Consider the following 24,957-nt stretch of genomic DNA (forward strand, 5'->3'; position numbering starts at 1 on the left):
GGGGGGGGGAACCGACTAGTCGACTTGACTAGTAGACTACTCCTTAACGTCCTTAAGTCAGACCCATAGATGCTTAACAACAGAGAGACCTAGAGTGCTGGCAGCCAAACGCAGCAGCCTTGTGATTTCTGAAGGAGAGAGCTTAACCAGGTTTGTGATGGTTACACTCAAAATATACATAAAGATCATGCCGCTGTTCAAATTCAACAATTTTTGTTTAAAAATCCCCAGTCTGCATGACTAATACGTGCAATCCCTTATAAAAAGTTTAATAAATTACTAAGAAAATGTGTTTTGGGAAGACAAAACAAAAAGTAGAGAAAGGAACAGTGTATCAGTGGTCCCCAACGCAGTGCCTGCGGGTACCATGGCGCCCGCTGGGGCATTTATGTGCACTCACCAAGTGACCAGGGCCGGCTCAAGCCATTCTTGTGCTCTGGGCGTGCGGCACATGCGTGGCCCCTACCCCCAGACACGCAGGGCATGAGCGACCCCCGCCCCCAAGACGCACGCCGCATGAGTGGCCCCCGCCCCCAACAGCCCCAAAAGGTTGGGGACCACTGTAGATAATCAAAGTCGGTGCCTTTTGGACTTGGGATGGGAGTTTTTTGATGGAGGGCTATCAGCAACAGGATTCCCTAACATAGAAGGTCAGGATACATTGATTTCTTACTTCAACACAGTATATACGTACCCTGTTTTAAGCCTTCTCTCAACAGAGGCAGCAACATAATAGCCATCAAGTGTTATCCTTCCTATACAGTTCTCCCTATAAGGAAGTGCTATACTTCATCAAAGAAAAAGTCCTCACCCAAACACAAACATTTTAATTCTTGTATTCTCGTGCCTAGATACCGCAGTAATAGAAGTACAATGGATGGCAGAGAGGGAAAGAGAGTGTGCATAAATACAAAAATAAGTACCATATGTGGGTGTAAGGCAGGCATGGGCAAACTTTTTGACCACATCTCAGTATGCAACTTGCATGAAGAGCTGGCTGGCACAATGGATTGGGGCGCACAGAGGGAGATGAGGGCTGGTGCACTGGGGTTCAAGTGCATTTAAGCAAACATGTAACCCCTGAAAATGTCAGCAGTTATACGTTTACACGTGGGAGGGAGGTGGGTCCCAAAGAACTGTCGCAACCCTCCACCACGCAGCTACCTCTGTATTAGAGGCAGCAGTGCAGAGTGCGGCGGGAGGGAGGAAAGGCAGGCGGGAGCCAGTGTTCACGGGGGATGTGGGCTCTGAATGTTGGGATTGGGGTGCAGGTTGGGATGGAGGAGCCTGGGGGAAGGACAGGAGAAAGGACAGGGAAAGGAGGAGGATCAGAGCTTAGGCTGAGCATAGGGGGGGCATGGAGAGTGAGCCTTCGGCTGCGATGCAGACTCTGGGTTTGGGCTTCAGATGAGAGGTTTGAGGTGCAGGAGGGCACTATGGGCTGGGACTGAGGGATTGAGAGAGCAGAAGAGGGATCAGAGCTGGGGCAGAGGGTTCAAGTGCATAAGGGGGTTCGAAGTGGGCAGGATCTGGGTGGCACTTATCTGAAGCAGCTCCTGAAAGAAGTGGCCCATCCTTGTTTTGGCTCCCACACGCTCTGTGCACTATCACGACTGCAGGCACTGCCCCTGCAGCTCCCAATGGCTGTGGCTCCCAGCCAATAAGAGCTGTAGAGCTGGTGCTTGAGGAGGGGGTAGCGCAGAGCTGCCATACACGCAAAGTGGAGCAAGGCAAGCCTCTAACCCCTTTCCCCAGCTAAAACAAGGAGCAGGGAAAGCTCCTGACCCCACTCCCTAACAGGCACTTAAAAACCAGATTAAAAGGTCCAACAAACCAGATGATGCCCGTAGGACATAGTTTGCCCATCCCTAGTGTAAGAACATGCCAATCAGCAACCAGAAAATTAAGTAGCAATATAGAGAGATGTAGCGCTAAGGATGTGTGTAAAACAATTTTAGAGTTTCTTGGTTTTCAAATGTCAATAATAACCAAAATAAAAAGGTTTACTTCTGACATCCTTACAATCTTAAGGAAATTATGCTTTTTGCATAGGTATTCATAAAACAATTCAAACTGTTTATATAGCGAAACTTTGATTTGCTGATTTAGTTATTAAACTAAACCCTGAATTTGATTTCGTACTAGTTGTGGGCCAGATTATCAGTTGTGGGACAAATACTGAAGTTCTTGAAACTGATTGTGCATTCCAAAATTTGAAGCACAATCAGAGAGGGAGATGGACTATAACAATCACTCTTAATATGTTGTCCACACTATGGAAAAAGTTTGAGAAGCCCAATGTAGCCATCAGATTTTGTTTTTAGATTAAGTGAAATTATTAATTGAAAATGAGATTCATTACAAATTTAGGTCTTGTTTCCATTTGTGAATTGATCACGTAGAATTTTTTATATTTGACTATTTGCTAATGTCTGATCAAATAATTTGCAAATCAGAAAAATATTTGTGTTGTTGTAGGAGAATATGAAGCTTCCTCTACATACATTGGTGGTCAAATACCACAGTAAATTCTTACACCGAAATACAATATTGGGAAAGTATAGAACATTTTAGCTTACCTCTCTCTATAGATAGAGAGAGAAGTTTTTCCTGCCGGGCGACAGAAAAATGTCTTCATGCTGTTTAACACACTGGTCACTAAAACTGCCAGAGAGAGGGGGTTTGGCAAACACAGTGAGCAGGAGGTGCAGCTCTCTAGTTATATTGTAATTTAGGATTAGAAATATGGAGAGTCAGCATCATGTAACCAGTCAGCTCCCTGCAGACAACCAGCAAGTGCTCCAGTAAGCCATAGTTTGCAAACCACTTGGCTATTTCTGAACTAACAGCATCTGACATTTTGCAAGCCTTCAGAAACTTGATATCCTTGCAACATGGTTTAAAACACATGTTGCAAACAATGTCTCTATTTCTCTGTAATACCTCAGGGCTCTGTAAGGGGGCCACTAAGGTATTTTCCATTGACATATTTGCCACTTCCTTCAGTTTTCTATCATTACAACAAAACGCTGTCATGTTGATTATACACCATACCCTTTTTCCTCTCTCTGCTTTGCTTGCAGCCTCTGTTCTGCTGCAGTATCTGGCAGAGATTCAGGATTAGATAGCTTCACATTTTCTAAATCTCAGTTTGGAAAGATTGAAATAATGTTGGTTGGTTTGTGACGTGTCTGTGATGCCTGTAGCAATTTCCAGACTTCAGGCAGTCAGCTTTTGCAGCAGGAGTATGAGATAATGAAGTGCAGCAAGCAGCCAATGGCAGGCAGTTTTGACAAAAATGAGGGGAAAGGATTCACAAGAGCCAGCAGCCATTTGATCTAGTCCAGACAAATCTTTGTAATTAAACTCCAATATCCCTATTTAAGGAAAAAACACCTTGAATTTTAAATGTACAATTCTTTTAGAAGAAATCCCTTAGGAAATCATAGAACTGCAGGCCTCTACCCAAAATATTGGGAACTCTAGACACGAGCACAGCCACAATTACAATAAATTTAGTAAAGAGGGGAAAAAAACAGTAATCCCTAACCTGTTCCAAAGAGAATCATTAAAAAAAGATAAAACAGCAAGTAACAGGAGAGCTTCATCCAACATCAGCTGATATCAATGGAAAGATTCCCACTGACTTTAATGGGCAAAGGACAGGCACAGGCAAAATACAGCCCAGAGCAACACTGCCCAAAGTGGCGAGCTGCTCCCTGTAGCAATCTGTGCTGAGTAGGGATGTTAAATTGTGAGTAACTGACTAATCGAATAGTCAATGCATTTTGCGTTGACTATTGGATTAGTCGATAGGGCACCTCTGCCTTTGAACTGTAACAACAGCCCTAGGGCTGTTGCTATACTTCAAAGGCGAAAGCGCCACGTGGAGTCAAGGGTAAGCTGGGTTCTCCTCCACTGACCCCAGACTCTGTGCGGCGCTGCCGCTTTGAAACACCACAGGGAGCCCGGTGTCAGGCTCCTCACTGCATTTCAAAGCGGCAGTGCCCTGTGGAGCCCAGAATAAACTGGGGACTTCCAGCATCAGGCTCCACATGGTGTTTCAAGGTGGCAGTTCCACATGGAGCCCAGGTTCAACAGGGGAGTCCCCAGCTGGTCCCAGGCTGCATATGGCTTTTCAAAGCAGCAATGCCATGTGGAGCTCAGGGTCTGGCTCCAGGCTCCAAGTGGCGCTGCTGCTATGAAGTACCCCTTCCTATTCCCCCTCCTTGCTAACTCTAATAGAGGCATAAAGGGGGGGAGGAAGTGACTATTTGGCTAGTCCTTCACATGCCTAGTGCTGAGAAGTGGGGGGAAGGCTTCAAGCATCGCCCCTACCCCCAGCAAAATCTCTCAACTCCTATTGGCTGGAAACTTGCCAATGGGAGTTGAGAGATTTCGTTGGGGGCGGTGACAATGCAAAAAGCCTCTTCCCTCTCTCCCCCCCAAAGCACAAAGAGCCACATGGAACAATCAGCAAGGGGACCCTACTTGAATGTGCTTGAATGGCTGGGAGCTGCTTAGGTAACCACCTCCTGGCCAGAGCCTACCTCTGGCACCCCACCCCTTCCCACATCGCAACTCCCTCCCAGACTCTACACCACCTCTTACAACTCTCCCCCAGGAAAAAATCCTCTCCTTGCACCATACTCCCTCCCAGACCTGTACCCCAAACTCCTACCCCAGGTCAGAGGGAATAAATAGAATAAGGCAATTATCAAGCAATCCAACCCTTGTTGCACAGTCTACTGCTGGCAGTCAGAGGCATAGGAACACCCAGAGGATAAGGTTGTGTCCATGACCATCTTGGCTAATAGCCATTGATGGACATACCCTCTTTTTAAATCTAATTATACATTTTGGCCTTTGTAATATACTTTGGCAATAAGTTCCACAGACTGTACATTGTATGAAAAAGTACTTCCTTATGTTTATTTTAAATCTGCTGCCTATTAATTTTATTGGGTGATCACTGGTACTTATGTTATTTGAAGGAGTAAAGAATTCCCTGTTTAGTACCTCCATCTCATTCATGATGTTATAGACCTCTATCATATAACCTGCATATTTATCTGGGGCAACTTATTTGATAGCTACCTCATTTTAATGTCACCCCTTAATTTTGGTGATGAATCTCAAAAAACACTAATTCCACTAGAAATCCAGCCTTTTAAATGGTTTTACCTTTTCTAGAAACACTTATAAAATAAGAATTATTTTTGCCTCTAACTGCTATTTCCTCATACTATTTCTACTCTTACTATGAGTTGGTGAATCTAGAACTCTTAAAATTCCTGAGAAGTCATTTTTGCTCTGCTGGCCTGAATAATATAATGGATAAACATATAGTAAGCATTCACTAATTTTGCTTGGCTCTAAGGTTGGCTTCCAATGCACAAAAGTTATTTCATTTATCTTATTAGCTAAAACAAATCTGACCCAATATTTTCACCTTGCTCATTTTATTTAATTTATAGATGCAGAATTTTTTTTCTGCCTCTTTAGCGGATATCATATTATGTTTACACATCAAGCAAAATAATTATCTGTGGGTTTCTTATTTATACTATGGAAGTTTTCCAGTCTTCCCCTCCAAAGCTTTAATACTTTAATACATATAATTTGATTCCCTAATAAAAATCTTTAATACAGATTCCCTACAACTCAAAGATACAATACTGGGACAAGGAAAGAAATATAGCTTGTGGTAAAGTCAGCAAAACTGAAATCTCAATACTTAAATTACATTTTAGTTTTGCCAACAACATAATGTTAACAAAACTGTATCGAGAGCAACATCCAAGCAATAAGATATTCTGGCTCATAATACCAAGATTTACATTGGGTATATCTCCAAGTCTCAAGCCCAGTCAAAGAAGCCTGCTTTTTTCATATGCACAGCTCTCCTCATTTCATGCCATACTGATTACCATCTTTTTCTTTCCTCTACAAACTTACTGCTTAGATCAACTCTTCACTAAAAACTGTGGCCAGCATAAGTTACATTGTCAGACTGCTGCCAAAGTTCATATATCAGTTGAGCATATTTATACGTGGCTGCTTGGGTATGCAATGGATGTATGCGCCAAAAGTGCTTGTATCGATGTAAAGCATGGTACACCACGAGTAGATATTGGCAGTGTGCTACATGCTGCTATCTTGGCACAATGCCTTTTGGTAAATATGCACAATGCACTGCAGCACACAAAGGACTTGCCCAGTGATCTCCAGCCACTTAGGGCAGGACTACTTAACTTTGGAAGCCCCAAGGGCCACAATGATATTCACAGCATATGCCGAGGGCTGCAACTTAAGTGTGGTTGCATAGACATGCAAATATATATGCAAATATATGCAAATAGCTTCTTTCACACTGACGGGCATGAATACAAAGCACTTCCCACAATGCCCTGGCACTCTTGGCACCTCCTCCCTGGGAGCTAGAAACCCCAATACCCTGTACCCATCTGTTACAGCCAGCCCAACTGCTTGCATCTTTCAGTGCTCACCCCGCCTGGGAGATGCCTCGCTGTCATGGAGCGTGTTCCCAGTGGAGGCTATGTACAAAGGATCTCACCCACTGACTGTGTGTTGAGCCCCGTGTAAACCCAAACAGCACCGCAGGCCGCAAACAATTGGGCTGCGGGCCGCATGGGGCCCGTGGGCCGCATGTTGAGTAGCCCTGACTTAGGGCAATGTTGGGCAACCTGCGGTCCAAGGGCCACATGCGGCTGATTGGGGTTCTGTGCATGGCTCACAAGACATTTGTTTATATTTGCTCTTATGCAGCGTTACCAGATTCCATTGGTTTCTGTCCATGTTTTTTTACCCACTGGTATTACTAAAGCGATACACATGTAAAGCAAGGGCATATGAAGTGAGGTGCGTGCTGACTGCAGACAACACTGACTGTGAAAGCCGTGTGCACCCTCTGCATCCAAAAAGCTGTTACAGTTCACCTAGCACACCCTGCACATGAGGTGTGCTAGGACAGCTAGGAAAATACTCTATCCCGGGTGACTGTCTTGATTACAACAATTTTGCAGCCCACTATGAAGGAGGGCCACCTTCTCCCACTAGCCTAGGTTGTCCATTGCTGACATAGGTTCAAGCTCCCAGTATGCAACTTTCCTGATTCCATAATGCCACTCATATCCTGTAATTTTCACACCATTTATTCTCCAAAGATCACACAAACCCCCACAGCACTTTTTGGTGAATGCCATCTCTTAGAGAAGTCTGGAACCTGCAGAACTCTGCACTATCCTCACAACATTACAAGGACACATGATTCTGTTGTATTTGCAGACTGGCAGGGCTAACCCCAACAAGGGAAGACATCAATTACTTTTTAAGACCATTTGCTGAGGGAAATAATAAAAGACAATTCAAAGCAGTTGGCAGCATTCACAGAGCAGCTGCAGACAGTGGAGTGCCAATTTTGGGCCAGAGAAATGATCACTGATTAGTGTGATCGCATCATAACACAGGTTTGGGATGACAGGCAGTGGCTGCAGAACTTTCAAATATAAAAGACCACATTCTGGATCGGTGTGCTGATCTCACCCCAATCCTCCAATTATAGACACGAGAATGAGAGGTGTTCTGAGAGTGGAGGAGTAAGTGGCAGGAAAGCTTGGAATGCTGAACTGCTATTGGTAAGTGGGAAATCATTTTGGAGGTGGAAAACACACAGTGCAGGACATTGTGATGCAAGTATGTAGGGCCATTAATCTTCTGCTACAAAGAACACAGTCTCAACAATATGCAAGAAACAGTGGATGGATTTACAGCAATGGGATTCCTGAAAGTCTGTGGGGCTATAGATACAGTGATCATATTTTCTGAACCAAAAATCAGGACACATGATCGGTCACAGGATTTTTTTCAAATTTGTAAGTAGACTGGGAGTGCAGGACCTCAGCAGGGCAGAGAGTGATGGGGTGAGGGTGCAGGGTCTTGGTGGAGGCTGTCAGTGAGCAGGCTGGAGGTGTGGGGCCTTGGCAGGGCAGCGAGTGAGCAGAGTGCGGGGTCTAGGTATGGAGGAGAAGGGGGGGGGAACCACATACTTACTTTCCAGCGGCTTCCAACACCATGCCCCAGACACCACCTCCTGATGCTCCTCTTATTGGCCAGATTCCAAAGTAGTAGGAAAAGCCTCCAGGAAGCACATCCCTGTACTGCTGTTCCCCCAGCTGGGGGAGGGGTAGAGGGAGCGTCAGCGAATGCAGCTGCTTCTAACTGCGCTTCTTCCCTGCAAGCTGGATCTGGTGGGGAGTCTCAGGGCTTTTTCTCCCCCATCCCCGCACCAAATACTAGAATTTCTGGGACACTTCTGGTGCATCATCAGGGACACTTCACCACTATCAATGCGAGATGGCCACAAAATGTGCTGGATGCTCTCATCCCTCTTTAAGAACACAGGACTGTTCTGACAGGTCGATTGCCATTGGCAATACTGAAATGCCAATAGCAATTCTGAGGGACCTACCTTGCTCCTTGTTGCCCTGGTCCTGCAGCCATATACTGACCACCTCAACAGATTCAACTATCAGCTCGGCATGTGTAGAATGACAATTGAATGTGCCTTTGGTAGACTGAAGTCACACTGATAGTGTTTGTTCACAAGACTGGATCTCAGGGATAAAAATATTCTAATGGCTATAGCTGACTCTTGTGTCCTACATAAATATCTGAATCAAAAAGGGAGAAGTCACTGCCAGGCTGAAGACGTAGGTGGAATATCTCATTAAAGTTTCATCAAGATCTCTGAGGAGGATAAAAAGGACAGCCCTATGCACATAAAGTGCTCTGGAAATCCGTAACCCTTTCCTAACTCAAAAAGAGAATGAAAAAATTGCCAACGCCACCTTTATTTGTTGTACCTCTACCTTTTCTCATACAAACAAAAGAATGAAAAATAGATACATTTATCTTAACCTGGGGCTGGACCAAGCACCATCTTTGAATTTAAACATTGTAAGGAAAAATACATGCACACTTACCCTTGTAGAAGTGGCAGACCTATAATGAAGTACCTGATATATTGTTGCACTTCCTGACCTTGTGGTATTCCTGGAGAAGTTCCTTAACTTTCAGGCAGCAGTGCTGCTGATCCCTATTGTACTCCTTTACCCACATCCCTATGCAATCTGCTCATAGATGTCCAGGTTCTAGGGCTGGTCCACAACTGTACTTGCATAGCCTCTTCTTCCCACAGGCCCAGGAGATTCAATATATCCTGTCTGCTCAAGGCAGGAGCAAGTCTAATGTACAGAGCGAGCATAGTTGGTTGGGCAGTTGCACATATCAAGGGTGAGGTGCACTGTTCCCTGTAAATTGTATGCTTGTGCACTCAGAAGAAATTCAAATGCTGCCCAGCTGATTAGCAGAGTGCCCATAGCTAGGTTTTATGCTTCTTTTGGTAGTGCACATTCGCACATGACTCAGTGCACATAAATGTATTCCACACATGGATGGAAAAAATTAAAGGAAAAAAGCATTTTAAAAAAAATTGGGGGGAGAGAGAGGTTAAAGGGAACAGTGAAGGACACTGCTAGGCTGTGTTGCTTCTGGATAGTGGAATTTACCAAAATAGTCATTATTGCAGAGAATGCTGCTGGAAGACACACTGTGTCAAATTCAGTAGGTTGACTATGGCTCTATGCTGTTCAAAGACACTGTTTTACTGCATCACTGTAGCAAGACGCTTACATTGACCGGAGACAAATTTGAGCATAGATTCATGCCCAAACACATCAACATTATGTTGAGCTATCTTTGTAGTGTAGACCAGGCCTGCATCTCTTGCAGAACTGAGGTTTTTGGGTTTTTGGTTTGTTTGTTTAGTGTGGTTTTTTGTTTGCTTGTTTTTTACAATTTAACCATGAGATTTGCCATGTTTTTGTTGAATATATATATTTACTGTTCATGCATAGTGGTCAAGTTCCTAACGTGCACCTTTTCATTATTTGTCTCCCCAGGACAATTATTTACATTATGAACGAAAAGCCATCAGTATATCAACTCTAAAACAGAAAGTGTTTTTCAGTCAAGAATACAATGCTCAAGCGGCTGGAGCAGAGAACGGGGACTTAGAGTAGATCTGGAGTCTAGTCCTAACTCTGCCAGTGGCTGATTAATATTTTGGAGCCTGGATGGGTTGCAGTCAACTCAACGACTGCATCATTGCCTCTGCCTGCCTACGCCAAACTGGGACCTTAACTGTTCAATTTCATCCTGGTAAAGATATCTGCAGCTAAACCCTGTTAAATAGGGATTGATAATGAAAATGACAACAACAAAAATCAAATGCTGTAAACAGAACCATTGTAGTATACCACAATACTTGCTGACAATGGTTAAAGCAGGTGGTAACTTGAAGGGAATCCTCACACCACCTGCTAACAAAGGGGAACTATAAGCAAGTAATGCTTCCCCAAACTGGGTGGTATGGGGGAAACCTTCCCTCTGCTTCCAATAGAGAAGAGAGATTTGCACCTCACTCCCCATTATTTTAACTGCCTACTCCCTGACTATATGTATGAAAGTAAAAGGCGAAAGTTAAGCAAACATAATTAAGAGAAAATACATGGTAGAATGAAACAGTTTTTCAGTTATTATCTAATGAGGACCGCTTAACTCCTTAAAAATTACTGAGAAGCACACTAAATATGTTTATACCAAAACAGTTGGAGACGTGAGCCATTTGCCTGGGAAAACCATCTTCAAAGTAGCAACTGTTTTCCCAGCTGCGAAAACCCTTTTCCTGGGAAATATGTTCATACCATTACAAAAATAATTTTCAAAGGAATGTAAAATTATTCAGGCTAATCTATGCATAGCAGTATTTCAGACACAGTTGTTGTGCACTTTCTTTGGACTTCTCTGTTTACAAAAGCCCTAATATTCTTTGTAAACTTTAGTTTCTCAACAAAGCTTCACACTTTCAATAAATAAAAATGTACTGTTAATTAATTTAGCAAAAGAATTTAAAGATTTTTTAAAATAAACCTCGTTTTCCTTCTCACAGCACAACTGGACTGATGTACTACTTTTCTGCATACATTACTTGAACAAGAGAGGTAGTTGATCACTGACTGAGTGAAGGTAGCGCTAGAACTAGCATCCCTATATAGCAAAGCTTCTAAAGGTTTTACATGCAAGCTGATATGTAGCCACATATCAGTATCCAGGAAATAGGAAATTCACCTTAGACTATCTCACTTGCAGTTATTCTCTTTCTGTAACAAGTCATGGAAGGGGGAACCACTTCTTTTGGAGGTTCCAAAATAAGCCTAGAATTAAAGGGGATAGACTAGCAGAAGAATAGGACAGTTGTAGCTGATTTGCATACTTTAAGCTCTACCAATGCTTTTAGTATGAATTAGTAAAATGACAAAGGACTGAATATGTTCTGATAGAGTAAATTCGCCCTGAAAGTATAATCTTGTCTGTCAAATTCATTAAACATGTTCATTCTGCCACCAGTAGCCTAAGATACCGAATCAATGGCAACATGCTAGACACCACCACACAGTAACTCTTCATCCATCCATCAATATCATGCCTTACAGCTTCATTTCCACAGCTCAACAAATATAGCTTTATACATAGATCTTTGCATCATTATACTGAAAACAGTGACATAAAACCATTACATTTTTGTTATTATGCTGCTATTTAATAGAAATAACTCTCCACTGGCCGTTATAATAACCCCTGTGAAACTTGAACATAAAAATGTTTTCCTTACTGATTTTGTCCTTTTCTGTTTGAGAAATAGATGTTTCTGTTTGGGCACCTGCATGCTATTTCACTGATTAAAAGGATACTATTACTTGTTTATTCTTCATTGTTTATATTTCCTATATGGAATCTTGAAAATAAAATTCCTTTCCCACTGACTTTGTCTTTATTGGGGAATATGTTGATTTCTCCTTCCCCTCCCTTTGCAGTGCAGAGGGCAGCAACTCCCTTCTGTTTAGTAAGAACCTGACCAAATTATAACAGCATTATGATGGGACAATCTGAGGCCCTGCTGTAACATTTAGCATCCATTTAATACATGGAGTAAAATTTGGATTTTTAAAAAGTTGAATTTATCTTAGTCTCACAACAGGTTACAATGGTTTTTTAGGCTAAATTAATAGATTAATAATTAATGGGGCTTTTTATAAGATCTTAGTTTAAATTTTAAGCCAGACAGAGGCTTCCTGGGGAATACAGAATAGTCGACTAACCGATAAGAATTCATGAGGTTAATAGACTATTCAATTAACCTATAGTTTACATCCCTAATCTGTAATAAAAAATATCTGCTAGACCTGACTATCTGAGTATGAAAGTTGGGCCCTTTCCACCTGCTCTATCCAAGCCAGTGAATATTTTTCACGAAGTACTACGAAGGTCAAAAATTATTTCCCATTATTTTCTTACATTTCAATGAATGCTCAGCCTGGAAAAGAACTAGGACCCACATAATCTCTTTGACAAACTTCTGTAGATTTCTAACTGAGGAAAGTAGTTTTGTTTGATTTTGAACAGTAACTTGATTTCATAAGCAAGGGGATATGGTTGATTTCCCTTTCCAAGTCTTTATAACAACTACACAATTAGTGGGAGACTAAGGCTAAGTCTACAGTGGCACCTTATTGCACTTCAACTTTCTGGCTCAGAGGTGTGAAAAAACTTACATACCCCAGGGCAGTAAGTTATAGCACTATAAAGCACCAACATAAACTAGGAATTATAAAGAATGTAAATGGTTAACCAGTTACTTGGTAAGCATCACCCTTAGCTTACCACTCAAGATGGGTCCACCTTGCCGCAGGCAAGGGGCTGGCCCAGCCCAGCCAGGTCCACCAGATCCCAGTTTAGGGATATTAAATTTAGTTAATCAACTATTGGACTAATTGATGGATTTTTCATCGACTAGTCAATAAGCAGGGGAGCCATAGCGGGGTTAGCTCCCGGCCCCTGCGACAATTTGGGAAAGCTTTGTGAAGGAAGGGGGAATCCTAAATTCTTCAGAGGACTTTGACCTAAGGGCAGAGAATGCTCCAAAATCATGATGAAAAGCAAGCAAGAAAATTCCTGTCTGGATCTCTATCTCTTGCACCATATTAATTACAGAGTAGTTATGCTTAGAACCCTTCACAAAGCCTGTGTCCATTTGCTTCGCTATCATACACTCCTAAAGAGGTGAACAATAAATCCAGAGCACCCAGAAGAATGGAGCTCTGGTAAAGGGAGTGCATAAACAAGAAGCTGGGATGGGGTGTTCAACACTTATCTGAGGCAAGTTTGGGCAGCCTGCCTGTAAGATCCCCTTTCTGGGAAGGGGTAACAGATGTAGAAATTGTACCCAGGAAATATGCTGGAGAGGCTGAAGGAAAAGACTGTGCTGCAGTTTATTAAGTCCAAGGAAACCTTAGGACAGAGGTGGACAATAATTTTTTAAGGGGGACCACTTCACAAATTTCTCAAGTGGTCACAGGCTGCCCCAGAAGGGGCAGGGCAGAAAGGGCAGGGCCAGGAGGCTTCCCATGCTCCCCCGCCCACAGACCCTGATTGACCTGGGGGTGGCGGAGAGCATGTGAAGTTTTTGCCCCCTCCTTCCCCAGCGCCTAGAGAGAACTACCAGCTATTTTAAAGAGTTAGCAGTTCCCTTTGGCGCCGCACACCCCTGGCAGGGGGAGTAGACTTTGCATGCTCCCCTGTACCCAGGTCTCTATTGGCCTGGGGGCAAGTAGGCAGGAGGGCAGCCATGGGCTGGATCAACCAGATTGGCAGGCCAAATCCAGCCCACAGAGGCTGTCTTGCCCACCTCTGGGGTAAGGGATTCAGGTGCCTCTGAGGTACAGGATGGAGTTTGGGGGAAGAAGGCAGTTTTGACCTGGGACTCAGAATTGGAGTGCAGGGATTTGGGTTGTGACCTAGGGCAGGGGACTGGAGTGCAGGAGGGAGTGCAGGGGTTTGGGTTGTGTCCTAGGGCAGGAGGGGACTGTGATCTAGGGAAGAGAATTGGGGTGCAGGAAGAGGTCAGAGGGTTTGGCTTATGTGGGATAGGGGAGTAAAAGTGGGGGGGCAGAGGTTTAGGGGAGGAAGGGACTGGGGTGCCAGAGCAGGCTTTGGCCAGGAGACTTACCAGTGAAACTCCCAGGCAACAGCCCAGCTCTTTTCTCAGGCAGGAGCCTGCCCTGCCCCCGCCCCCCCCCCCCCCCCCACACACACACTGCAGGGCTATGTGCTCTGGGAACAACAGCTAGAAGGGGGAATGGAGCTTTGGGCACTGCCTGTTTTTAAAACAGGTGGCTCCCATGGTCTGATTTCAGATTGTGCTGGGCCTATTTGAAATCATGGGAAGGTGGGCGGGCGAAGCCTGGGATTGTGCTGGGGGCAGGAGCAGCCATAAGGCATCACTTCCCCTCCTGCTTAGTCTGTGGAGCACAAACAGCCCCACAGCCACTTTTTGGAGCAGCATGCAGGCATATGGCAAGCAGGAGAGTCCTTCCTGAGGCTCCCTGCTGCCTCCATGGGCCAAATCTGGCCCGCAGAGGGTATTTTGCCCAGGCCTGCCTTAGAAGTATGCTGGTCTAGTGATTTGGCTCCAGCCTCCTGGTGAGTATCTATCCAGGGGAATAACTTGCGTCACCAAGGCGAGTGTCTTTTTCACACACCTGAGGTAAGTTTAATCAATGTAAGCAGTAGTGAAGATCTGCCCATGGAGAAAGATGTGGAAACTGTAGCAAGCAAGCTGGAGACTGAGGTAACTGGGCTGAATTTAATTTACAGAAATCTGCAAGGAACGATTAAGATTTAATTAAGAGGAAGTAAGTGTATAACCTTTTATTGTTTTTACCCTTTGCTCTGCATGCCATACATCGTTGGGTGAATTAATAATGTTTTGTTTTGAAAAAGCTGATTTTGAATCACTTTAATAGTCATTGTCATAGACTCCTGGAGGAACAATGGCTTACTGCTGCCAAACTCAGTTGGTCCCTGTTGTGTTTATGACTGTTGAGAAATGGGAACTGCAACCCAGAGAGTCAGACTTGAAGCGATAGGAACACATGATTTCACCCTGAGAAATGTGAAGGTCGTGAAACCTGTCCCCAAAGGCACAGCCGTCCCATCACAGAGGGAAGCAGAGAGCCCCAGCCTTGGCCTTAAGTCCTCTCTGCAGGCTTGGGGGAGCAGAGCAGAGCGGAGCAGGCTGGGTGCTCTGCTTGCTGCCACCACAGTGAAACAGACTGACCCACCTGGGAAATGGAGGTGGAGCATGTTGTTGGGTTGCTCCATTTCCTGCAGCTCCCACCACCACAGTGAGTGCGGGTAGAAGGGGCGTGACCCCTGCAGCCACCCAGTACCAAGCCCCTAGTAATTCCCTGGTTCACATTCCTCGGGGGAAGGGGTTTCAGGGAAGGGGTGCAATGGTGATAGGAAGAGGGCAGAAAGAGGCATAGCAGGGGTAAGGCTTCAGGGAAGGAACAGAGTTGGGGCAGAGCAGGCGCGGAAAGAGGTAGAGCAGAACTCAAGGCCTGGGGCAGAAGGGGGCTGCCCCAGAACCCACATCTCCCCTAAGGGCAGCCCTACCCAAATGTATTCATTTGAGCTCAACTAAAAGGAGTTCAAAACTGCAGCTCTCCCTATAACTGACAACTTTAAAGATTTTTAAAAAGTGATGGAGCAAACTTATCTTGAAAAAAAATCTAAATTTTTTCAAATTGGAGAAATTGAATCACCCAAAATCAACAGCCACTTTTGAAAATACAGTGCACTGTTTATGGTAAATGATTTGTAAGTGATGTAGGTAATCTGTAAACACACAAATTGCCAACAAATACAAAAATGCTTTCTATGGAAATCTAGATATTTTTGTACATATATCTTCTACTATATATTTTGAAGAGATTATTTGTGGATTTGTTTGTGCAAATAAAATTATATTTTGCAATTACTTACAGATATCAAATATTGCATAAACAATCTTGCCACTTAAATTAACTGAATGCACTACTTTACACACTGGAATATGCTGGATGAAAAGTTTAAATAATTATTCTTGTTTTTCAATGGAAAAAAGTCATGACTATTATGATTAGAGTTCATAACAATATTTGCTAACAAAATTAAAATCGAGTCACCTATTCAACTGTCATTTTAGCGCAAAAAATTTTACTCTTATAAGTCACAAAATAATTTAAATTAGTTACAGAAAGAGTAACGGAAACTTTACTTGATCCGAGTTACCTTTTTCGGCGTTCATACTTATTTTGTTTGACTTTTTAAGAATGTGTTCACATATTAACTACTACTATGATAAATATTATAAAGAATCAGAATTGATTGCTTGATATCCTTGTCTAAAGATTTTTATGCACCAGCAATTTATTTCTATTTCATTTTTTATTTCAATATTTATTTTGACCAATATCAGTTAATTTTCTTCACTAATTAAGAGTTTCTGATTCAAGTTTACTATGTATGGTAATTCTTTCAGTAAAACAAATCATGTTTGAGGTTGAAATTTACATCCCTTTTGCAAGCACATTCATAAAAAATTCTATTAAGTGTATTTAATTTCTTGAATTTTCCTGTAAGTTCAAAAGCTTCAGAGGGGTAGCCAAGTTAGTCTGTCACCGGAAAAGCTTAAAAAAAACGAATAGTCTAGCAGAACTTTAAAGACAAACAAAACATATGTATGGTATCATAAGCTTTCGTGGGTACAACATCGAAGAAGTGGGTTATATCTACCAAAGCTCATAGAATCATAGAATAATAGGACTGGAAGGAACCTCAAGAGGTCATCGAGTCCAGCCCCCTGCCCTCAAGGCAGGACCAAGCTCCGTCTACACCATCCCTGACAGATGTCTATCTAACCTGTTCTTAAATATCTCCAGAGAGGGAGATTCCACCACCTCCCTTGGCAATTTATTCCAATATTTGACCACCCTGACAGTTAGGAATTTTTTCCTAATGTCCAATCTAAACCTCCCCTGCTGCACTTTAAGCCCATTAATCCTTGTCCTGTCCTCAGTAACCAAGAGGAACAAATTTTCTCCTTCCTCCTTGTGACACCCTTTTAGATATTTGAAAACCGCTATCATGTCCCCCCTTAATCTTCTTTTTTCCAAACTAAACAAGCCCAGTTCGTGAAGCCTGGCTTCATAGGTCATGTTCTCTAAACCTTTAATCATTCTTGTCGCTCTTCTCTGTACCCTTTCCAATTTCTCCACATCTTTCTTGAAATGTGGCGCCCAGAACTGGACACAGTACTCCAGCTGAGGCCTAACTAGTGCAGAGTAGAGCGGCAGAATGACTTCACGAGTTTTGCTTACAACACACCTGTTGATACAACCTAGAATCATATTTGCTTTTTTTGCAACAGCATCACACTGTTGACTCATGTTCAACTTGTGGTCCACTATGACCCCTAGATCCCTTTCCGCCATGCTCCTTCCTAGACAGTCGTTTCCCATCTTGTATGTATGGAACTGATTGTTCCTTCCTAAGTGGAGCACTTTGCATTTCTCTTTATTAAACCTCATCCTGTTTACCTCTGACCATTTCTCTAACTTGCTAAGGTCATTTTGAATTATGTCCCTATCCTCCAAAGAAGTTGCAACCCCACCCAGTTTGGTATCATCTGCAAACTTAATAAGCGTACTCTCTATCCCAATATCTACATCATTGATGAAGATATTGAACAGTACGGGTCCCAAAACAGACCCTTGAGGAACTCCACTTGTTATCCCTTTCCAGCAGGATTTAGAACCGTTAACAACAACTCTCTGACTACGGTTATCCAGCCAATTATGCACCCACCTTATCGTGCACCCACTTTATTATGCACCCACCTAAGTTATATTTGCCTAGTTTATCAATAAGAATATCATGCGAGACCGTATCAAATGCCTTACTAAAGTCTAGGTATATGACATCTACCGCTTCTCCCTTATCCTATCAAAGAAAGCTATCAGATTAGTTTGGCATGACTTGTTCTTCACAAACCCATGCTGGCTATTCCCTATCACTTTATTACCTTCCAAGTGTTTGTATATGATTTCCTTAATTACCTGCTCCATTATCTTCCCTGGGACAGACGTTAAACTGACGGTCTGTAGTTTCCTGGGTTGTTCTTATTCCCCTTTTTATAGATGGGCACAATATTTGCCCTTTTCCAGTCTTCTGGAATCTCCCCTGTCTGCCATGATTTTTCAAAAATCATAGCTAAAGGCTCAGATACCTCCTCTATCAGCTCCTTGAGTATCCTGGGATGCATTTCATCAGGACCTGGTGACTTGCTGACATCTAACTTTCCTAAGTGAGTTTTAACTTGTTCTTTGTGTATCCTATCTTCTAAACTTACCCTCTCTCTGCTTGTATTCACTACGTTAGGCACACCTCCAGACTTCTCCGTGAAGACCGAAACAAAGAAGTCATTGAGCATCTCTGCCATTTCCAAGTTTCCTCATACCACCATCTACATGTTCTGTTAGTCTTTAAGGGGCTGCTAGGCTATTCATTGTTTTTAAGTTTTTCCTGTAAGTGTAATCTACACACTGACTTCACCCAGTCAACAACGGGCCTCACCTGCTAGTACTATATATTTTAGAAACTTTGTGCATCTGTCTGTGAGTCCATTTGTTAAATTATAAGAACTAGGACCACCAAATTTGGTATGCAGCTTCCTCTTATCATAATTTAAAACAAGGTAAGGGTTTGTTTATGCCAGGACAATTGAATGTGCCTGGAATCGGACTGTTTTCCATAACACAGAAAGTGAGGGGTCTGATAGCAGGGACAATTATTCTCCAGAATGACCACAGGGGGTGGAGTGAGGAGGGGCAGGGGATAGTTATATTGCAGACTGATCACAGGGGAACAGCCACACTTGTAAAAGAGTGGCTGACTGAGTGCGGGGCTCTGCATATTGCCAGCCACAGGTAAGTGGACCCTCTGCCGCAAAGCCAAAGCCCAAATCACTTTCCCCTCGGCCCCAGTACTGGACATCAGGGTGGGGGTGAGCCCTGCCAGCTAGCAGCTGCAGCCTCCCCCCACAGGTGCCAGGCTGAGCAACACAACCCCAGCTGGCCCAGAGAACAGCCTCCACCACTGCAGCTCCGCCGCCCCAGACAGCAGCTGCCAACCAGGCAATGCCAGCCTCGGAGCTGTCCCAAGTCCTGGCCAGCCTCGGAGCTGTCCCAAGTCCCCTCACACCTTACAACCCCCTCACTGAGCCCCCACAGGGACTGAGCAAATAATGCATAATCATTAGCCATCCCACTCTGTTTGCCTGGCCCATTCTTTTGAACAGGTGGGGAAAGAATACACCTGGTGCAACATGCAATGCTCATGTTATGAAACTATAAACTTAAAGCTTGCATATCAAATAGTACTGAAATCCTTATTTCAGCAGACTTAATTTTTTCTCTCAAAGAGAACTTCAAAAATCTAATTTGGGAAATGGTACTTTTAAATTACGACTGTCAACCTGGAATGCACAACTTAAAATCCATTTCCCTAGGTCTATTATTTTTAGGTTATATGGCTTGAGATGATCATTGCAAAGAAAAAATGATTTTGAAATACAATTAGCATATTGATAAATTTTAAAAAAATCAAATAAATAACATGTAAAGTTCATTTTGGATAAATTAAAAACAATTAAAATGTGCAGCATTTGCCACTAATGTTTTAATAAAATAGTAACACTATGATGAAGTGCTAGTAAAAATACAGAACTGAACAAAGAGTAAAAATGTATACACTATGATATGTAATTCCATTACAGAAATGCAAAGTCATTTAGAACTATAGTTTTAAGAACATTCATGAAACCATTTATTTTAGATTTGAACTGCTTGATGCCATTTAACATAAAAGGAGAAAACAAGTAGATGAAAAAAATCAACAACATTTTACTGAAAAGTAAACTTGTTCAAAAGAAGAATGCTTCAGCCTTATGCTAGTAAGTATTTTTGGAACAAATGTCATGAAAGAATAATCAATGTAAAACTAAATCCAGTCACTGAAGATGCATTTTAACTTGCCCTCCTGCAGGTCTACACAGAAATCAATTAGAGATTTACATTTTCTACTTTGCAGCCTAAAAATGCTCTGCTGGAATAGCTAAAACTAAATCATGGGTAAACAGTGACTTAAACCAGTGAAATCTCTCCAGTGCCAAAAGGAGTATATTATGCATCTGTTCCTTTAGACGTTTTAAAGCTATCTTTTGGCTTTTTTCATCACCATACAAGGTTCTTTATAAGAACCTAGAAAGCAGTTGTACCCTGTTTGAACCTTTTTGCTTCATGAATTCAGAAAGTTACTTTGAATCAAAGTTATTACATTAAAAGACAACTACACTTTATTCAATACTCTTGGAATTTTTGGTGACTCCTCCCCCATCTCCTGCACTTAGCAAGGTATGACCTCTTTATTTTAAAGCAATTCTACATTTAAATTCAAATATAAATATATCAGACTATGTACTTAGGTATGAAAATCCTGCATGCCAACAGACTAAATGATTTAGCAGGTCTTTTCTTATTATCCATATCCATTGCATGAATTCTACATGGAACTCTAAAAAAATTGTAATTAGCCTTTTCTGGGGAGAAAAAAGGCTTGAACTTAAATTAAAGTAAACTTCCAAGAACAAATGAGTGCGCAAATATAAGACACACTGTGAAAGTAAGATTCCAGGGAAACATCAAGAGAAGAAAAATTCTAAGATGTGGGGGAAAACAGACACTGACAGCATACTTTTAGATACCAGTCATAGAAGATTTGACAAGATTTGTCTTAGAATTAGCTCTTAAGGATAGAGGGCACTGTCTTGTTTTTAAAAAGCTGTCAAATTTAATATCTTTTAATAGCTTCTGTTTCAGGGTGTCAGAAAATGAGTCCACATATCCACACAGTAAGATCAGAAAATACTAGTTTGGTTGCATTAACTCAGTTTTTCTACTAAACTTTGCACACCCTCTGACAATGCTTGCTGAACAAAGGAAGTACTTTAGAACAATCACCACAAATTGGTTATTCCCCCAAAATAAGTCTAGTACATAACAGATGTAAAACGAAATCCAGGAGGGAGAATGCTAAAGGCAATTTTTCATTAACATTTATTGAAGCACAATGTTAAGATATATCTCACATTTGTTACTCTCAACAGTAATTTCAAACAGTAAAAATGTGGTTTACTAAGTAATGCTTTCCCAGTATCAACAATTACAGTTTATAATGCTGATGCCAAAAAAATAGCTTGGGATAGGACTTGTATGGTACTGCATAAAACTAACACTGCATACATAACTCCTGTAACTCCTGTAATTCTCATGACTGTTATGCTTTACTGATGTTCCCAGATAGAATTTAAGGACACTGTTCTTTAATAAATATTTCCCTCTGTCCACAGTGCAATAGCTTGTACAGGTTGAACCTATCTGGTCTGACCACAGAGGTTGCATGCTGGGAATGGAGCCCAGCCTCTAAAGGGTAGCAGGCCTGGCTTTTGAGCCTGGGGGGCAGGAGGAGAGGCCCATTCCCAGGGAGCCCCACCAGCAGTTGGAGGCAGTGAAGACCGGCAGGCAGGCCAGGGGCAGCAAGCTGGCTGAGTTGGGGGACAGGAAGGAATCCCCAGAGAGCCTGGAGGCCTGGCCTCCCCTAGTCTAGCAACTCTCTTGTTCAGGGCAACGCAAGTCCCGAGGGTGCCAGACTAGGAAGGTCCAACCTATACAATGAGCAGAAACTAAATTTTGTGTATCAAAAGTTGATCAGACAAGACAAACAGTCCAGAACAGCTCCGCATTCTTAAGGTTTATAAAAAGTGATATTCAGACTGAGGCTCATGGCCCACAAGTGACTCGTTAATGTGTCTCCTGCGGCTCTACAGCACATGATATTAAAACTCTGTGATTTAATTATTAACCAATCTAAAGTATTAACCAAACAGGATGATATTACTATTTTATTAATAGGTATAATAGTGATGTGAGAATTGTTTTATATATATTCTATTAAAAAAGTAAATGAAACACTGAATCCACACTATTACAGCTTTTTTGGATAATGCTGAATGTTAATTTGGCTCCTGAATCTCAGAGGTCTGAGTTTTACTGGTTTATAAGGTCTATCTGGGTTGAAGAGTTTCGCAAGATGCTGGTTATGCATACAGACTACGTTAAAATTCTGTTAAACTGCCTTTAGCACTCTCTCTCTAAATCACAATACATTTTTGGCCTGAAGCATTATTTCCATTCAGGATGTTAAAAGGTGGGCAATTCACTAATGGGGTAGTTGATATAATTTCTAGCAACTGCACGATTAGTTGATAAGGGAGTGCTTACTCAGTTCTGACTTGCGCCGAGTCCTGAAGCTACCCCCACTGAAGCTCTGTAGTTTAAATGTTCAGTAGTAAGAGTGGTGTGCACAGGTAGCCCAGCTCCTACTACATTAAAACTGTAGAGGCACAGCGGACCTGGAGCTGGTCCAAGACCTGGCACAAACCGGGACTGAGCCAGGCTTGCTCAGTCACAGCTCACACCAGGTCCAGCAGCTCCTCTGGACAGGAGCCATTGCTGGCGCAGCCTCTGCCCACAGTAAGCTGGGCCCACCGCAGGTAGAGGATGCTTTGCAGCAGCCTCCCCTGCCATCCCCCCATGCTGCTGCCATTGATGGAGGCATAAGCACAGAGGTAGGGCAGGCATCACCGCAGAGACGGTGCTGGGGGGAACCGGCTTTTAAGACAGCTCCACCCAGCACTGACTCTTCCCCCCACACTGCCTCTGTTACAGAGGCAGCATGGGGGGAAGCAAGTAGTCAACTCAACTACTCGCTTACATCCCTAATTTCCACCTAACTCTTGAATTACTTCCCTGTACGTTCTAAAGAGTGCTTGAAAGAAGTTAAACGATCCTATTATATCCAAAAGTATTTTAGAGATATCTAGTGTAAAGATAGGAGGATTGTCTCTTCATCATCAAAGATAAAATTTAATTGAAATTATGAGTCCCAACCCTTTCCTGACCTGTATATGCTACACACACTAATATTGCATTCAAGGGGTACCTATATCAGGAAGCAGATGCCTCAGTAAGTCTATTTGGAGGCAGATCAATTAACTTGAAATCTGCAAGGACTTCACAGCTTTTTGGAACCTTATAAGTGCAATACCATAATCTCTACACTGCAGTAGCTATATTCAGGCAAGTTGGAGACATTTACTCACACATTGAGAGTTTCTTAAAATATTTGTCCCATTTGCTGACTGAGCCTAAATAAGATCTATCCGACGATCAACATCCATGGGTTTTACTGTGAGGCTACATCTAAACTACACCCCTCTGTCGGCAGAGGGATGTAAATTAGATGTATCGAAAGTGCAAATGAAGTAGGGATTTAAATATCCCACTCTTCATTTGCATAATGGCGGCTGCCGCTTTTTTTCGAAACGGGGCTTTTTGAAAAAAATCCTGGAAGTTTAGACAGGAAAATGCCCTGTTTCATCAGATCTTGTATTCAAGGAGTACAGGGTCTTTCGAAACGGGGCATTTCTGTCGAAAATGCCCCATCTAAACTGCCAGGGTTTTTTTTCCGAAAAGTCCCATTTTGAAAAAAAGCAGCAGCCACCATTATGCAAATGAAGCGCAGGACATTTAAATCATGGCTTCATTTGCGCTTTCAATACGTTTAATTTACATCCCTCTGCCGACAGGTTAGATGTAGCCTGAATGACAAGAAGGGAAATCACATCAATGATAATTACAACTCTGCTTTAAGGACTTGCATAAGGATTTGCAGGATAAGGATTTACGATTCCAAATGTTCCTGAGGAAAGGCAAGAATTTTTTCCTGTTCTCTCATACTCAGTATTAATATATTTGACATCTGCCTGGTCAAGCTTTTTAATTGATCACTGAATCATTTGATTAGTAGAACCTGGATAATTTTATAAAGTCTTTGCAGATACACATTTGTATACTTCTTTCACACAAGATACCCAACTATAGAGGCAATAAGCACTAATTGAGAAGTGTAAGAACTTGATCTTTGAGGCTTGTCGCTTAAAATGTAATGGCTTTGGTGGCACTTGAATACATTACATTTCAGCTATGTCTACACTGCCTCCGGGAGAGGCATAAGGATCTTGCGCAAAAAGGGGGTTTTGCGCAGAAAGGAAACTTCTACACTGCTTGTTTTTGCCCCAAAACCCCTTGCACAAAAATGGCTCGAATAGATTATGCAAATGAAGTATGACAAAATGCTAATCAGCACTTAATTTGCATACTCTCTGCCAGCAAAGCCAGCAGTGTAGACAAAGCCTTCAAGTATTAGTTCACCTGATAATAGCTGAATGGGAATGCAATGTTCATACAGCACTCTTGCAAGAACTATTCTTCAATTCTGCTTTTGCAAGAAATAATGACATGCAATAGTGCCCTAAAAAAAGAATTTCTATCAAGTGGGGGTTACTTTTTGCTAGAATATATTATGTTGTTAATTTCAGTTCCTTTAAAATTAATTTGTAAGTACTGTATAATGTGAAGAGACTGCTGACACCTTCTGGCCAGTCAGAAAGCATAATTTTCTGACTACAGTGAGCACAAACATGATTTCAACACTATTTTCAAGACAAATCTTTCAAATTTTTCAAATATGATATCTGGGTGCTGAGGAATGTGTGTATTCTTACACTATACATATCTTCCCATCTGGTGTTATTCCAGAGAAATCATAGTCACATGGCTCCCACTTTATCTTTAGACCCTATCTGACAACTTTCCTATTAACACAGTAAACATATACATAGGCTACTGTTACACTCTTTAAAAACAGACATAGCCTGGATCAATGGATCCATTTATGTTTTAACTTTGTCATCCTGACTCACTCTAGTGCATTCAGATCTTATTGTAGCATGGGAATGATCAACATACCAGCAAA

At 42.3% G+C, this 24,957-nt stretch overlaps 1 protein-coding gene across 5 annotated transcripts in view; it reads right to left on the reverse strand.

The window, feature by feature from the left end:
* The window catches only part of CHLSN (cholesin), a 236,458-nt gene that overhangs the window by 208,322 nt on the left and 3,179 nt on the right, over nucleotides 1-24,957 (reverse strand). The gene's annotated exons all lie outside the window — the stretch shown is intronic.

Source organism: Pelodiscus sinensis, chromosome 16 (assembly GCF_049634645.1).
Source record: "Pelodiscus sinensis isolate JC-2024 chromosome 16, ASM4963464v1, whole genome shotgun sequence".
Taxonomy (NCBI): domain Eukaryota; kingdom Metazoa; phylum Chordata; order Testudines; family Trionychidae; genus Pelodiscus; species Pelodiscus sinensis.